Genomic DNA, 18,928 nt, shown 5'->3' on the forward strand with positions numbered 1-18,928 from the left:
TCAAATTTCAGTGAATAAGCTAAAATGTAGGCAGAAAGTGTGAATCAAAATCAATATCACTGGATTAGTTGGTATCCAAACATAATGTAATAAAATTAACATTCTGAATAGTTAAGGTTATCTATTATCTCCCTCTAGCTTAGCAGCAGTAGCAGCAGCAAGGATTTGGGACCAGGGTAGGGAGAGACTCAGGTGATGTGATAAAGTTCCTCAGGTGAATCTGATATGCTTCCTCCTTAACTTTTGGAGAATTTATGGAGACGGGTAGAGATTTTATTCCAAACAAAATTGAACTAGTTATAATCAGCAAATTAGACATTATAGACAGTACTTCATAGCTATATTTTAGGCAGTTTACAGGCTGCCTTATAGTAAAGTAGCTTGAATAATTTCTTTACTCTTCATCTCCTAAACCAGTGGTTCTCAAACTTTAGCATCATAATCACTCAGAGGACTTGTTAGCCCAGGTATTGCTGAGACAGGCATCCCTCTTTGCTTGCCCCTCCTCACCTTCCTTGAGTTTCTATTTTAGTTTACGATTCATCTCTGAATTCTACAGGATCCAATATAATATAACCCAATATATTATGAACTCAATACACAGCAATTTGTTTTGACTCATGATAGTTGTGTAAAATTTGTAATATTCCAATCCAGTAAAAATTTGGTGATCCACACAGACCAGAAGAACCAACTAATAAGGATATTAAATCCCAAACAGCAAACCTGTAGGCTGTAATTCAGGTGTCTGTAACCCACAGGATGCATAACGGGTGGCCAGGGGAAAGATATGTTAAAGGATTCATGCATTTATTTCCGTTTTATTACAGGAAAACATGAACAAACCCACAAAGTGATACATCATTACTATGATAGTCCCTTTACTGGGTATCCTATATCCTGAAGACATACCAGTTCTGCAGTTTATATGTTCACATCCTATCATCCTTGTCCCCTTTAGGACACGCACAACTCGGTTGTTCACTTTTTATGGATTTTGATGAATGCCTGCCTCCTCAAATGTAAGTTCCCTTAAGGCAGAACCCAAGTCTGTTGGGCCCACTGTTATAGCCCCGACATCTCCCACAAAGCCTTGTACTTAGTGAGCACTTTAGAAAAACCAATACAATATTGTAAAGTAATTGGCCTCCAATAAAAAAAAAGAAATAGTTGTTGAATGAATAAATAAAAGAGTTAGAACTGGACATGGAACAACAGACTGGTTCCAAAAAGGAAAAGGACTACGTCAAGACTGTATATTGTCACTCTGCTTATTTAACTTATATGCAGAGTATATCATGAGAAACACTGGGCTGGAAGAAACACAAGCTGGAATCAAGATTGCCGGGAGAAATATCAATAACCTCAGATATGCAGATGACACCACCCTTATGGCACAAAGTGAAGAGGAGCTAAAAAGCCTCTTGATGAAAGTGAAAGAGGAGAGTGAAAAAGTTGGCTTGAGGCTCAACATTCAGAAAACGAAGATCATGGCATCCGGTCCCATCACTTCATGGGAAATAGATGGGGAAACAGTGGAAACAGTGGCTGACTTTATTTTTGGGGGCTCCAAAATCACTGCAGATGGTGACTGCAGCCATGAAATTAAAAGACGCTTACTCCTTGGAAGAAAAGGTATGACCAACCTAGATAGTATATTCAAAAGCAGAGACATTACTTTGACGACTAAGGTCCGTCTAGTCAAGGCTATGGTTTTTCCTGTGGTCATGTATGGATGTGAGAGTTAGACTGTGAAGAAGGCTGAGCGCTGAAGAATTGATGCTTTTGAACTGTGGTGTTGGAGAAGACTCTTGAGAGTCCCTTGGACTGCAAAGAGATCCAACCAGTCCATTCTGAAGGAGATCAGTCCTGGGATTTCTTTGGAAGGAATGATGCTAAAGCTGAAACTCCAGTACTTTGGCCACCTCATGCGAAGAGCTGACTCATTGGAAAAGACTCTGATGCTGGGAGGGATGGGGGGCAGGAGGAGAAGGGGACGACCGAGGATGAGATGGCTGGAGGGCGCGAGTCTGAATGAACTCCTGGAGATGGTGATGGAGAGGGAGGCCTGGCGTGTTGCGATTCATGGGGTCGCAAAGAGTCAGACATGACTGAGCGACTGAACTGAACTGAAGTGCCAAGTCATATTTTCAGCATTACTAAAATCTGCCACAGAAATTAAAGTTAAGAAAAGCAAGGAAATTCTCTGAATGTGATTTCAGGTAGAGATGCCATATGGAAGAAGAGGCTCAAAGTAAAACAATTTAAATAATTTGGGCTGTATTATCTATTTTAGACACAGTATCAGTAGTGTATATATATTAGCAAATGATTAAATAATACTCAAATATTAATAAATACAAATAAATAGCCAAACAAATATGTAATATAGTGTATATATGTCAACTCCAATCTTCCAATTCTTCCCACCACTCCTTCTTCCCTCCTTGCCATCCATATGTTTATATTCTCTATGCCTGTATCTCCATTTCTGCTTTGTGAATAAAATCATCTTTACCATTTTTCTAGATTCCACATATACATGTTAACATATCATATTTGTCTTTATGATATGATGTTTGTTGTTTAAAAGAACCAAAAAGAACGTTTAAAAGAAAGAATTTCCTTTGTTCTGATTATAAATAAAATACATGGTAGAGACAATATGGAAAATATACAAAAGGGGGGAAAAGGCATAATAATGTATAAATACAATAGTGCAGAAATATCCATTGTTAGCAGTTTGATACAGTTTCTTTATACTTTCCAGAGTCTTTAACTTTTGCTGTGGTAACAAACAGGTTCCAAATTTCAGTGGCTTGCAGAAAACGAAAACAGAAAAACAAAGACACATCTCTCACTCTCCTTATATGTTGTGAATCGGCTGTGGTTCTTCTCTATGTATTTTCCATCAGAACAGGCATGAAGATCTCATGGCTAAAAGAAAGCGTAAGAGGGAAGTGGGAAACTTGTGATGTTTCATAAAACTGCTACTTGGTTGCCATGCTTATTATGGTTATTCATACCCCACTGACCAAAGGAAGTCCTGTGGCCACACCTGTCTTCTGCATGTTTACACAGTAGCAAAGCAAATATATAACAATGGGGAAGGAGGTACAATCCTTTTACAAGGAAAGGAAGGACAAACAACTGGGAACAGCAGAATAATATCTCTCCTGGATGTTGAGCGATTCTGGAATATTTAAGCCGGCTTCCTCAATCTTCACATCTATTTAAAAGTACCTCAGGAGTTCTTTCTCCTAATTGAGAAATAAGTTATTTCTCTCAAAAACTTGAGAAATAATGAAAAGGTTCTCATTCTCATACTCAAAACATTCTCATTTTAATTTATATTCACGATGAACAGGAACTTTTTTAAGCTTTTTTTAAAGTAGATTCAAATTCTCAGGTTGCTATCGGGACTTGTAAAAGAGAAAGAAAAGGTGCAAACATTATCCCTTTAAAAAGACACATGACGTGGTCCTCAAATTCAATCAAACCGCTTATGGAATGACAAGCAAAGGCATAATTCACTGATTTGAACTTAATTGCCTTTGCTTTCACAATTCCACTTCAGATTGAGATTCAGATAGAGAAACGCAAAAGAAAGAACATGTGTGATTCCATAAATCTGTGGCCTGTGCTTGAACAATCAAAGGACGAATATGGAATAAATTTAGTAGTTTCTGCTGCTCTGACTCCTATAAATATGCAGTGGTGTTTTTTCTCTAGCTATTCATGATATATGATTTCCTTTAACAGAAACACCAGAAACACTCTTGCCTAGCACAGGTGCCCTTATTAAAGGCAGCATTTTATTTTGCTACATACTGTTGTCTAATACTGAACATCTATCAGCTGGAAATTTTCTAAGAAAATTCAATGAAGAATACTACCTTGCTGACATGGAGGAATAAAAAAACTGACTGTAATCCCTATTAAAAGACAAAGGGGGAGAAAGAAGATAAGAATATAAACTGCTCCTTGCTAAAAGGTGGATTTGCCAGCGGCAATTTGTAGCAAATAGGTAACCTTCAAATGGAAAAGTATGATTTACTTTTAGGCTGAATTAAATTTGCTGAAAATTAATGGCGCTGTTGAGTAGTCCTTCAGTTAAAGGAGAAAATATAGAGTGACTGCTTTAGTTAAAGAAGAAAATATGGCACGTGTCAACTTGGCTAAACTGAACCTACATTTCACAGAATCCCCTTCTTTGAATGATTCTGGGTGAGATCCGGCCTACCCAGAGACCCACACGGCTTGCTGGGTGGATGTAAAGTGGCTGCCATTATTGTCAGTAAATCATCATAGTGAAGTGGGGTAGGAGACAAACACAAACGTGTCAGCAGATTTCAACTGATTCTCACTCTCCTCTGCTGTTTATAGCTCTTCCTCTCTACAGCGGCCCAAGTCAACAGTGACTCCAGGTCTAAGCCTCAACACAGAGGCAGACAGCCCCCCACAAACACGAGCTCCCCTTGGCTGCACCATCTGGTAGCTGGATGTGCCCAGCTCCCTTTAGTTTCATGAAAAATCTGATGAATTTACTTACACCACTGCTTCAGGAGGTCTGGTTAATGACTTTTCTTGGATCCTCCAACACTGTAAGACCCTATTTCCCAGCTTTTCCCACAATTTGTAAGACCCTTGTCCTATAATTGAGCTTCCCTGGAGGCTCAGTGGTGAAGAACCTGCCTGCTGAAGCAGCGAAATGCAGTTTCAACTCCTGGATAGGGAAGATCCCCTGGAGAACGAAATGGCAACGCACTCCGGTATTCTTGGCTAGAGAATCCCATGGACAGAAGAGCCTGGCATGGGGTCACTGAGAGTCAGACATGACTTACTGACTAAACAACAGGAACAACGACAGTCTTATCATCAGTTCCCCATTCCTTAACAATCATGACGGTTTTGCTTCCCTGAATTAACTCTGACGTATGTCTGGGGGTTTGGAACTGGAAGAGATCTTGGATTTCTAAGAGCCTTCTCACAGAGGCACAGATGGGTCTAGTATCACAGGAACCTAGTGGGAGAAGCAGAGACTCACATCATTGGTTGATGACAACTTGACCACAAAAAAACAGAATCACTCTTTCGTTGCTTTCTTTATATGTTTCAGAGTCTTGATTTCAATCTGCCTCTTCTATTCACCTTTTATTAGAGTTTTAACACTCATATCAGCATGTTATTAAAAACAATGTAGACAAAAAGAAAAGAAACACACAGACAAAGCCTCCACGTGGAAAATGTGCTCAGAGGAAGCAAGAGACCCTTCCCCTCATTCCTCATTTAACAATGTTTTTGTCCAGTACACAGTCTAAGAATCTCTGCAACAGCATCTCTAACAGATGGCCCAGGGGATCTCTGCTTTTAATGCCTGGAAAAGATAAGGATTTTACTAATTCCTGATAGTAGCTCACCCCACTGTTGGAGTGGGTATTCTTAAGAAAGTTGGTTGTGGAACTGAGCCAAAATGGATCAGCTTCTTTGTAATTTGTGGGCACTGCTTCCAGTTCATCTACCCCTGAGCAAGTCTACTTGGCAACTGTCCTGTTTTGTATAGTACATCTCCAAGTTGCTGAAAATAGCTACCATTTCTTCTTATTTCTTCTTCCTCATATCTGGGGGTTAAGATGCCAGTTCTCCCAAAAGTATCAATCCTCCTTGCTTCCATAGAACTGTGTGTGAGTGTGTGTATGTGTGTGTGTGTGTGTGTGTGTGTGTATGTAGGGGGAGAGAGAGCACCATAGAAGAACACAATGAAAATGAAATCTTTTATAGACCAAACTTTATTGTACAAATGCTGAAAGGCCTAGTCCTTAAACTGGTCAGGGTTTGCAAAAGCACAGTTACTATACTCTCAAGAGGCATCATTCACTCTCTGTGACCACTGTTTGTGACCTTCGTTGGAAACTCACAAGAAAATCTGCTCATTGAACTGAAGGCCATTTAAAAAGGAGATTGCTTTAAATTAACAGCATTTTTATTTTTTTTAATAAATTTATTTATTTTAATTGGAGGTTAATTACTTTACAATATGGTATTGGTTTTGCCATACATCAACATGAATCCGCCACAGGTGTATATGTGTTCCCCATCCTGAACCCCCCTCTCTCCTCCCTCCCTGTACCATCCCTCTGGGTCGTCTCAGTGCACCAGCTCCAAGCATCCAGTATCATGCATCGAACCTGGACTGGCTATTCGTTTCATATATGATATTACACATGTTTCAATGCCATTCTTCCAAATCATCCCACACTCACCCTCTCCCACAGAGTCCAAAAGACTGTTCTATACATCTGTGTCTCTATTGCTGTCTCGCATACAGGGTTATCGTTATCATTTTTCTAAATTCCATATATATGTGTTAGTATACTATATTGATGTTTTTCTTTCTGGCTTGCTTCACTCTGTATAATAGGCTCCAGTTTCATCCACCTTATTAGAACTGATTCAAATGTATTCTTTTTAATGGCTGAGTAATACTCCATTGTGTATATGTACCACAGCTTTCTAAACTCAAAATGGATTAAAGATCTAAATGTAAAACCAGAAACTATAAAACTCCTAGAGGAGAACATAGGCAAAACACTCTCCGACATACATCATAGCAGGATCCTCTGTGACCTACCTCCCAGAATATTGGAAATAAAAGCAGAAATAAACAAATGGGATAAAAGCTTCTGCACAACAAAGGAAACTATAAGCAAGGTGAAAAGACAGCCTTCAGAATGGGAGAAAATAATACCAAATGAAGCAACTGACAAACAACTAATCTCAAAAATATACAAGCAACTCCTGCAGCTCAATTCCAGAAAAATAAACGACCCAATCAAAAAATGGGCCAAAGAACTAAATAGACATTTCTCCAAAGAAGACATACAGATGGCTAACAAACACATGAAAAGATGCTCAACATCACTCATTATCAGAGAAATGAAAATCAAAACCACAATGAGGTACCATTTCATGCCAGTCAGAATGGCTGCTATACAAAAGTCTACAAGCAATAAATGCTGGAGAGGGTGTGGAGAAAAGGGAACCCTCTTATACTGTTGGTAGGAATGCAAACTACTACAGCCACTATGAAGAACAGTGTGGTGATTCCTTAAAAAACTGGAAATAGAACTGCCTTATGACCCAGCAATCCCACTGCTGGGCATACACACCGAGGAAACCAGAATTGAAAGAGACACATGTACCCCAATGCTCATCACAGCACTGTTTATAATATCAGCATTTTTAAATGAGAACATAATCACAGCCCATGGGGGACTCTATGTGAGCTGGACTTCACTCCAGAAAAAGTAAATAATATGAGATTTCAGGCTGAGCAAAGCTCCAGGTTATGCCACAATTGAATGGGAAACAGAAGCAACATGACTTTGCATCTACAGTGAACAGTTTAATAAACTTTTTGGCCAACACAATGCAAAAGCTTCGTTGTCACCCTTTGATAGTCAGCTTTTGTTAGTCATGTATAAAGTATAATTTCTATTGCAGAAAAAAAATGTGTTCTCTATCAAGAACTCTCAATGAGAGAATATGAGCAGAAAAGGAACATCAGAATTGTGAATAAAGTATTGTTGTGCAAAGGAGAAGATGCTAACAAAGAGCAGCTCAAAATGTTAAATCTTTGCTGCCATGTAAAGAATGAATCACAAGAGTGTTGACGTCCAATTCTCAAATTAAAATAATCAATAAGGAATAAACAGCTTCCATTCTGAAGATAGAGTGCCATAATTTCTAAAATCTGCTCTATCTTCAGCTTGGCTCTCAGAAACACCTGCAGTGTGACATTGTGACGTAAGAACCTTACGCTGATTCAAGGCTTTCTTCAGGACTTCAGGGATGGAAACTAAGAAGCTACTTGAGTGGGAAGAAACCCTAGTGCCTACACTATGTTCTGTCATTCTGTTTGCCCATGATGTTTCCCCTCACTATGATCTAGCCTCCAAACTGCCATCAATGAGCTCCCTAAAACATAAATCTGACCATAAAAAAGTATTTATTTTTTAGTAAGTGTCAATGGCATCCCTTTGTGGAGGGGATACAGACACAGTCTGGTCATAAATCAGTCCTCCCAGCTTCTCATAGACTGTGAAATCTTGAAAGGCCATGATTTGCCTGGTAAATTAGGAAGGCCTGGCAGCAGATAACCTCCCATATTGGCTGGGTGGTCCTTAACCCTCACAGTGAAGAAAGGGAGCTGGGCTGCTGCACAGCACTCACCGGACCTTACCCTGCCATTGCCAATGATGCCAGGAGTACAAGCGGTACCAGCAACCTGGCTTTGGCCCAGGACCTCTGAGAGGTGGCTTCAGAGCATCCGTGGGACTGCTCAGAGGACACTGACCCAGAGACCACTGTTCTTTCTATACTTTCTGGACTATGTCCTGTCCCAGCACAACCAGCTTCAGAAGACAATACTTATGTATGTTGGAAGTCCATGGATTCTTAAAAAGCAGAGATCCTATTCAAGACTCAGAAGTCTGAGCTATTAAGAATTATCCTCTAGTAAAATGAGTGTGACTTATCAGCAAAAAGCTGTAATTCCCAGGAGGACTGAACCACAGGGTTTTGGATACCACATCTTTTAAAAACAGGATCCATGTAGAAGTCAACTTCACCATTTTGGGTGTCACAGTCTCCCTTCCATATTCAGTTCATATGATTCAGAAGAAGTTAAACCTTCCCCATTCACCAACTACAGAAACAGATATGTGACTCTGTTGCTGTTGCTAAGTCTCTTCGTAGTGTCCGACTCTGTGCGACCCCATAGACGGCAGCCCACCAGGCTCCCCCGCCCCTGGGATTCTCCAGGCAAGAACACTGGAGCGGGTTGCCATTTCCTTCTCCAATGCATGAAAGTGAAAAGTGAAAAAAGTCGCTCAGTCACGTCCAACTGTTTGCGACCCCATGGACTGCAGCCTACCAGGCTCCTTTGTCCATGGGATTTTCCAGGCAAGAGTACTGGAGTGGGGAGCCACTGCCTTCTCCAATATGTGACTCAAGATCTTCCAATTAATTATGGTCCAATCCTTTGTTCAAGGCTTCTCTGGTGGTTCAGATGGTAAAGAATCTGCCTGCAATACAGGAGACTGGGGTTCAACCCCTGAGTTGGGAAGATCTCCTGGAGAAGGGAATGACTACCTACTCCTGTATTCTTGCCTGGACAGAGGAGTCTGGTGAGCTACAGTCCATGGGGTCACAAAGACTCAGACACGACTGAGCGACTAACACTTAACTTAATCCCTGTTCCAAAGTTGGTCCTGGAATAGCTGTGTGATTCAGGAAAATAAAACTCAGTTCTGAGATTTTTATTGGAACTCATAGGAAAAATAAATTTATGTCTTGAGAGAATGGTAGTCTAGGACAGAGGTCAGCAAATGTTTTCTGTAAATGATCAGATAGTAAATACTCTCAGCTTTGTGGGCCATAAGTCTCCTTACAACAGCTACTCAACTCAGCCACTATAATGAGAAAATAGTTACAGACAAATGTAAATGAATGAGCATGGCTGTGTTCCAATAAAACTTTATGGACACTAAAATTATAATTTCATATAATTTCCACGTGTCACAAAGTTTCATTTAAAAAAATGCTTTTCACTATATAAAAATGTGAAAAGTATTTAGCAAAGAGCTAGATTTGGTCAATGGGTCACAGTTTGTCAATTTCAGTTCTGTTTGGAGAGACAGTAACAAGCAATATAAAATACTTTCTCTCCTGGAGCTTACATACTAGTTGGAAATAAAGACTTAACAAACAAACAAACAAACAAAAAACAGTTAAAAAAAAGATATACTGGGTTGGCCAAAAAGTCCATTCAGATTTTGCCATATGTTACAGAAAACCGAAAGGAGCTTTTCGGCCAACTCAATATTTGAAGGTAAAGTCAGCCAGATTTGATGGAGGGAACAGGTGATGGAAGGAGGAAGGGGTAGAGAGAGAGAAAACAAGGCTCGAGGATAAATCCAAAAGGATTTTTGAGTGTGTGTGTGTGTGTGTGTCCTGAGCAATTGGGTTCCTGGGAGTACCAATTTTTAAGATACAAGTGTTGGGAATGTTGGAATTTTGGGTCAAATCCGTAGCTCTTTGTGGACATGTTATGTTTATAATGCCTATTAGAAATCTGAACAAACAGCTATGTGCATGAGTATTGAGCATAGGGCAGAATTAGGGGCTGAATTCTTGAGAATATAAATCATATTTAGAGCTATGGGTCTGGTTAATATCCCTTGGGGAATAAATAGAGACAGAGAGGAAAAGGGGACCTAAAACTGAACCCTAGAGAACCTGAATGGTTAAGAAAAACCAGGAAAAGAAAATAAGAATAAATAGCTAGTGAAATAAGAAAAAATAAAAGAGAAAGATGTCCAAGTACAAGGAACAAGTTGTTTCATCGAGGAAGGTGAATATTATGTCAAAGGCTGCTGCAATGTGTGGAGAAGGCAATGGCACCCAACTCCAGTACTCTCGCCTGAAAATCCCATGGACAGAGGAACCTGGTAGGCTACAGTCCATGGGGTCGCGAAGAGTCGGACACGACTGAACGACTTCACTTTCACTTTTCACTTTCATGTATTGGAGAAGGAAATGGCAACCCACTCCAGTGTTCTTGCCTGGAGAATCCCAGGGACAGGGGAGCCTGGTGGGCTGCTGTCTGTGGGGTCACACAGAGTCGGACACAACTGAAGTGACTTAGCAGTAGCAGCTGCAATGTGTACTAAAAGAAGGTTAGATTCTACAAGACGTAAGTCAACAGTGGCCTTAACAAGCATGGTTTGCAGAGGACTAGTGAGTTCAAGCAAATGGTTGTGGGAAAGTAGACAGATAACAGAAACAGGTCATCTGAGAAATTCTGCTCTAAGGGCCTGGAACAGTAGTTGAAGGGGTCGTGGGGATGAAGGATCTTTTACTTTGTTTTGTTTTGAAGATGGGAGACATTGGAGTCAGGAGAAAAGAGAAAATGGATGGTGGAGAAGCAAACTCACTGAGTGACAGAGGGTCCTGGATCCAGGGAGGGCATATGGGTATGGATGTAAGAGGTTCAGCTGTTTGAAGATTAAGTTCTCTTTTGATGGCTTCTATTTTCACAGGAAACTGCTGAGAATAAGTCAATTGGGGTTGAGTATAATATGTGAAGAAGGTGTAAAGTGGTTGTCTCGGTGACGGGGGAGTGACTTCCCTGGAAGAATGTGGAAAGACTCTCCAGCAGGCTGAGGGCCCACTTGAGACCAGAGAGAGTGGTTGTGTGCTTGTCCCCAGCCATGTTCAGCTGCCTGGGAACAGATGGAGAGGAGGCAGGAAGTAGGAATTAATCATTAGCTGGCACCCCACTCTAGTACTCTTGCCTGGAAAATCCCATGGATGGAGGAGCCTGGTGGGCTACAGTCCATGGGGTCGCGAAGAGTTGGACACTACTGAGTGACTTCAATTTCACTTTTCACTTTCGTGTACTGGAAAAGGAAATGGCAACCCATTCCAGTGTTCTTGCCTGGAGAATCCCAGGGACAGCGGAGCCTGGTGGGCTGCCATCTATGGGGTCTCACAGAGTCAGACACGACTGAAGCGACTTAGCAGCAGTAGCAGCAGCAGGGGTTTTTTCTAGGTGATTTTGATAGAGGGAGTCATGAGTTGAGAGAGTGTACTTCGGAAAGGCTGTTGAGATGGCATGTGAGCTCCATGCTGGAGAAGTGAGAACATGAATGGTAAGAAGTGGTGGGCTCAAATATAGAGCCCCATGTGAGCTTCATGGCTCCTTGTTGGATTCAAGAAATGCACTGCAAAGATATGGAGTGGGAGTCAGAGAGTGCAGGGCCTGAAACTAATATTATGGAGCTGGGGCAGCTGTTGAAGATTGTGAGCTCACAGCGTGTGGCTAAGGCTGGATGAGAAGATACTTGAAGGAGAGAAGTCAAGGAACTTATGGGCTCACGCAATGGAGGAAGCTTCCATTCTCATTGAAGCCACCAAGAAGTGAGAGAGTAGTTGTAGAGAAAATGAAAACAAACAAAAAATGCGTGCCAAAATTTCTTAGCGCTGACAGTGAGTAACAGGAGGGAAGTAATTAACTTTTGATGGTAGAAGCTGAGGACACATAAACAGATATTTCAGAAGAGCTGCCTTTCTGTTTTAGAAGAGGAGGGAACAATGGTCTGAAAGTGTTTTTTAGGAGCAAAGAGGTCACCTTCTTCTCCTCTAAGGCCTGAGGTACATGGTCAGTGGAAGGAAAAAACAGACTCAGTAGAGAAGGCTGCAGACCCTTGCGGAGGGCCAGGCCAGACTCAGCCAGAAAGTGGAAGGAGTTCAGAGGAGTTATGAACAGTGAGCCCAGATGCCACCGTTGGTCCCAACAGATCCTGATGATGCCTGAAACAGTTAAGGGAAAACACATATTGCCTGGAAGGCACTGACTTTTTTTTTGTATACATTTTTCAAATATCACTTGACCAAGTTAAAAAAATTTGTATACATTTCTCAAATATCACTTGACCAAGTTAAAAAAATTTGTAGACAAACAATGAAATAGAAGCTTGTATCATATGACTATCATTTCTGTCTTCCTGAGCGATCTTTCTGCATCTGAGTTCCTACATGTATATGATCATTGAAATCACACTACCTACCCTCTCATCTGCCACTCCGTGTGGACACTGGTGGGGAAACCAGTGATGCCCCTTGGATGCTCAGAACAAAGGGTCCCTCGGAAAGCCAAGTAAATATCCACAGACATCACCAGGAGTGGAAACTCAAAACACAAGCCAGGACTTCAAGATGGCTTGAAGTTTATTTTCCAGGGCTCTTCAGCGTCTTGAACTTTTTTCCAGCTGGCAGACACCAAGTCCCATGACTCTTTTCAGCTCCAACTCTTGGGCTGATCCTTTTCTTACGATTCCCTAGGAGCTGATAAACTGCCCAAGTTCACCTTTTATGGAGAGTGCTGGAATGTTCCATAATTAGTTTTCTCACATAAAAGCAAAGCATATAAACACTCAGTGAAAACTGCAGAGGGAAAGTTTGAGTAGTCAGTTTTCCAGGGGCCCTGCCCCCTTATTGAGCTTTCTGAGAGCTTCTCACCCACCTCTTTCCCCTAAAAGGCTCAGGAAAGTCTTCAGAGGCCCTATCACCAGCTTCCAAATGCAGTAACAAGAATCACCTCTGCAGTGGGCTCCCTGCTAGGGTCTCTCCTGTGTGTCTCTCTGAAATTCAGTGATAAAAGGAATAATTAAGAGAAAGACTAGTGAGCAATACTTGTGAGAAATGACATCTATATATCTGAAATTTAATGTAGGCAAGACCCATAAAAATGCAATGTGAGCCTCCAATCTCTCTCACCAGGATGGTACAGGGATTAATCAAATCAAACCAGGAGAAGTGTTTCAGCGACTCTAGAGGGAGAAATCAGCCATTCTTGGAGAAAAACATATTTTCCTTCTATTCATCTACTTAAAAAATATAAATGGCCTCTACCAACCTGCAGAAAGATGATTTACCACACTACTAATACTAATCCTTTACATTTATATAGTGCTTTACCACTTTCAAGAAGCTTTCACAAAAATTATCTCCTACAGTATTAGATCCCACGACAAAAATGATGATTCTAGAAATGAGACAACTTTTTTCCCCAACTCCCATGCACTTGGATATACTGATTACTTTTCCCCTGATGTTGTGAACTTTAATCATAAGACCTTTTACCTGTGAACATTAATCTTATGCTATTAACTGATAAAGAAAATTCATAATTCTTGTTTACTTAACAAGACAATAATGTGGGCAAGTGGGAAATAAAGGTGAATTTAAAATGAAGAAGGAGTTAAAGGACATGATTTGTCCTTTGCTAGCCTTTTCAATGGCACAGAGTTTAAAACAATTCAAGGTCTGGTTTGTGTAAATTTCTCACCACCTTTAATAACTTAATAGCATAATTGTGTGCACAATTTCTCCCTGTTCTGGCAAGCTGCCACAAGACTAGAATCTTTGTCTCTTTCAAAAAACTGTAAACATCATTAAAATGCCAAAACCTGTAAAGCACTTTTATGAAGTAATTTGCAAATTTTATAGACTTAATAAGGCCACAGCAAATTTTAGCCCGAGCTACCTGATACTGCATTGTCATTCCATTTTATGTCATTCATTCATTCACTTGCTTTTTCATTAATTCATTCATTCACCGCTTATCCTCTGTGGAGTCTATGAAGGTTCGAGTGCCTATATCTTAAAGGCTGTGTAGATATTAGGCCAAGAAATAAAAAGAAGTAGTTTAGAAAGTAATAAACAAAACAAGCCCAGTAAAAAACAAACATGCCAAGTAAATACCCCACTTCTACTTTTTAAAAGAAAAGTGCTAAATTAAAGAAGGAAGGGATGCAGCAAGATGGTGGTGAAAGATCCTCAGTGATGGAAAATATATTTGCAGCTTGAAAGTGAGGTTACATGTTACTACAGGCAAAGGGAATTGAGAAATAATCATTAGAATAATGACAGCAATAGTTAGAACTCAGAGAATAAGCACAAGATTAGAGGTGCAAACAGGGACAATCTTGTTCAGTCGCTCAGTCATGTCTGACCCTTTGCAACTCCATGGTCTGTAGTGCACCAGGCTTCCTTGTCCTTAACTGTCTCCCTGAGTTTGCCCAAACACTCAAGTCCTTGATGTGATGCCATCCAAACACCTCACCCTCTGTTGCTCCCTTCTCCTCCTGCCCTCAATCTTTCCCAGCATCAGGATATTTTCTAATGAACCAACTTTTCACAAAGTACTGGAGCTTCCGCTTCAGTCCTTCCAATGAATATTCAGGGTTGATTTCCTTTAGGACTGACCTGTTTGATCTCTTTGCAGTCCAAGGGGCTCTCAAGAGTTTTTTCCCCAGCACTACAATTTGAAAGCATCAATTCTTTGGCACTCAGCCTTCTTTATGGTCCAAGTTTCTCATCCGTATGTGACTACTGTAAAAACCTTGGCTTTGACTATACGGACCTTTATCGGCCAAGTGGTGACTGTGCTTTTTAATATGCTGTCTAGGTTTGTCATAGCTTTCCTTCCAAGAAGCATGTGTCTTTTAATTTTATGGCTACAGTCACTGTCTGCAATGATTTTGGAGCCCCCCAAAATAAAAGTCCGTCACTGTTTCAACTTTTTCCCTGTCACTTTGCCACGGAGTGATGGACCGGATGACATGATGTTAGTTTTTTGAATGTTGAATTTTAAGCCAGCTTTTTAACTCTCCTCTTTCACCTTCAATAAGAGACTCTTTATGACAATATGTATTGAGAATAAAAATATTCATATAATAGGACTTAATGATACTAATAACAGGCTCTTCTGAAGAAATAATCAGAGATTCAGATAATTTATTATGAAGATACTTGCCACAGTGTTAGAAGAAAACAAAAACTGATGTAATTCAAACAGTTTATATAAATTTGTAGCTGCCTGTAGAGGAATCTTATGAAGGCTTTCATGTGATAAAATCTTAAGCAACCATTACAACAAAATGTATGATGAAATCTTAATGATGTTGGGAAATGTTAATGAAACAATGTTAAGAAAGGCACACAAACTTGAACAGTTAGTACCATCACAAGTGTACAATATCTTTAGGTGTGCACATACACACACACACACAAAATAAATGGAAATGTCAATATGGTAACTTTGATTATTTCTCAACAGTAAGATATAAATGATTGTTATATTCTGCAGTGCTTTCTATAGTTTTTATATTGAATCTGTACTGCTTTTATAATCATGGGAAAAATTGTTTCATAAAGATAGCTCTCTTCTACAAACACATATTCTGCCCACAAAGTTTTCCTAAAAGTGCCCGATGGTCACAGAACTATGGCTTTGACAAGAAGTGCCTTCCCCACCCTTGACTGTTGCAGTGCACGTCTTTGTGTCGCCACGACCCTGCAGTGGACACTGTGTTGCCGCCCTCAGAACAGTATCTCTCCTGATGAGTCTCTGCCAATCCGGAGCCTCCATCTACGCACCCTCTTGGCAGAGATGCGTTCAGAACTGAGCAGGCCAGTCAGTTTAGGACAGAAAGACAGAAGGATCACTGTCCTCAGAGTAACTGGGAGCATGGAGGTGGAGATTCTTCAGAACAGACAGGACAAGACCGGGGGCCCCATCTTGTGAATGCAGAGGGACCAGTCTCATGCGGAAGAGGATGCTGGCGACAGTAGAGCTGGAACTGAGCCTCTGAGAGGATTCTTGAGAAGCCAAGCAAAGCCAGATGCCTGTTCCAACTTTGGTTTTCCTGTCCTGCACAGTAACAACACACCTTACAATTAAACCAATTTGAGTTGGAAATTATGCTACTTTCTGAAGGATGCACAATTATAATTTACTCTCTGTCATCATATGCCTTCAGTCTTCTGATCAAACCCAGGAGAGAACTGATGAAGGACTAGTATTCGCAGAACTTAGGCTTCCCGCTTCATTCTTCATTACATCTGCGTGAAAACTGTATGCCCATCAGTCATTTCCTGCTCTCTCTCTACACGTATCTCATCATCTGGTTGTGAAAAGATTAAAACACACACCGCTGCGTACCCTTCAGTTGGCCTTATCTTTTTGTTCAATATTTTAAAGAATCCCCCCGTCTCCTCACCATCGTCAAGGACCAAGTCAATTTACTGACTTATTAAATATCCTGTTGTGACTGACCTTTCCATGTACCCGCACCTCTTTTCTTGCCTTACTTACTAAACTCCTTAAAAAAAGACATCAAGTATGTTCGTATTGTATGCAACATCTAATACTCCAGATGAATTTCTGCTGTCAATAAATAAGTAAAACTGAAATGAACTTCAGTCAGTAGAATATATTGGATTTTGGCAACTTGCTATATCTTCATGACTAAACAAAGACACAAATCGTATTTCAATGGACATGACATTTGCTACAATTTCCCTAGTAATATTTTCTGCATCAAACTCTCAAAGCACTTTTTTTTTTCCTATGAAATTGAACTGGGCAGGAAACAAATTTATGTAAGTATCTCTTTAACAAGGTAACTAAACATTGACTCTTAGGAAAAAAATAAAAAAGGCTCCCTTTTGGTAGCTTATTTTTATGAATCAAATCACACCTCAAAGTATTATTTTCCTTGGAGACATCTTTTTGTGAAGAACTGATGCTAAAACCCTCACTTCAGTCCCACTGAACAAACAGAACAAAGCTAGAGCTGGACTTCAGAGCATCAGAAACTAAAGCATAAGATAAAGTGCTCCTATTGATTAAATACAAGAACTATGTTTTTTTTTTTTTCTTTTCTGAAGGTTTTCTCTAAAACATTTTCTCAAGGTTACAGTCAAGCTATTGAGAAGCAATGTTGTGGTACCCATGTGTGCATGTCTGTGTGTGTTGGGAGGATTAAAAATCTGAAATAATTGTGCAAGTCTTTGGTTCGGAGTTAACTAATACAGCTCTTGTTTTAAAATATTAATTTATATTCAGTGGGTCATAAGGTTTTAGGAGTGTGTGTTTCTAGTAGTGGGAATGGTTGACATACAGCGTCTTTTTTAATTTATATTTTCTTTTAACTAATAACAATAGTAGTTGAAGACATGCACAGTCTTGTAAGAGTCCTTAAATATTGACAGATTAAAGTTTATTTCCACTTCACCTTCATGAGATTTATCATTTGATTTATTCTTTTACAGAAGTGGAAGGGTAGAATTTAAACTGAAAACCTAAATGCTTGATTTTGAATAAAACATCCAGGTAAAACCACATATAAATTTCCTAGACTCCAGACTATGTAGTAGGAAGGCCAATCTCAAATCAGGAAACTTGCAAAATCTGCCAGGTTGAGGAATCAGCTAATGGAAAGAAGGAAAGAAATACTAAGACAATAACCTAAACCATATTCTTCCTTAAAGAAAACATTCTCTGTAATATCATACTTGAGGAAAAAGGCCAAAATGCTAAACTGTAGTCAGGAAAACAATGTTTCTACCCATAACAACTGCTAGAAAGACATTTATTAATTGGGGTCATCCATAGATGAAATATTCCTATCCTTGCCATCATCAATGATAGACCCTTGCTACGTAGATCATTCAGTGGAAAATGATCATCTCATTTGTCTTTAAATGTATTAACCATACAGTGACCATGCCAATAAAAATCATATTTAAAATTAGGCTAATCTTGGGTTTTATGAAAGATATTGCAGATTATTATTCCTATGAAATACTATTGGTCACATCTACACTTATTTGCTATTAAATTACTAATTATAGAAAAATTGAGGGCACTTTCTGGGTAGTCCAGTGGTTAAGACTCTGTACTTCCAATGCAGGGAGTTCGATCTCCAGCTGAGGAACTAAGATTGCACATGCCCTGCAGCGCAGACAAGAAAAAAAAGGAACAACATTTGGAAAAGAAAAGAAAAATTGAGTCCCCTTAGTCTCTTAGTAACATATAAACTATACTTCAAAAGACTCATTACATTATGTATACACACACACACACACACATATTTATGTAGAGAGAAAGAGATGTTGAAATGTTATTCTATTAATAATTTAAGAAACATTATTTTGAAAAGGAAATATTTACTTTGTTTTCAAATCATGCTTTTTGAATAATCTTGCATTATTTTCTTCTGGTTTACAGAATACATTTTCCCCTGCTGCTACTGCTGCTAAGTCGCTTCAGTCGTGTCCGACTCTGTGCGACCCCATAGACGGCAACCCACCAGGCTCCCCAGTCCCTGGGATTCTCCAGGCAAGTATACTGGAGTAGGTTGCTATTTCCTACAAAATTATAAAACAAAAACAGAAGAAAAGGCAACTTCTAGTAACAAGTAAATGGAAAGAGAATCATGATAATAGAGGAAATGAAACCAAATGTAACAAAAATCTGTTACAACAAAGTAGCCAACTACAAACATGTTTAATGGTG

General features: G+C 39.8%; 1 protein-coding gene across 2 annotated transcripts in view; it reads right to left on the reverse strand.

The window, feature by feature from the left end:
* The window catches only part of MACROD2 (mono-ADP ribosylhydrolase 2), a 2,300,803-nt gene that overhangs the window by 1,144,889 nt on the left and 1,136,986 nt on the right, over window positions 1–18,928 (reverse strand). The gene's annotated exons all lie outside the window — the stretch shown is intronic.

The sequence above is a fragment of the Oryx dammah genome, unplaced genomic scaffold, assembly GCF_014754425.2.
Source record: "Oryx dammah isolate SB20612 unplaced genomic scaffold, SCBI_Odam_1.1 HiC_scaffold_10, whole genome shotgun sequence".
Taxonomy (NCBI): Eukaryota; Metazoa; Chordata; class Mammalia; order Artiodactyla; family Bovidae; genus Oryx; species Oryx dammah.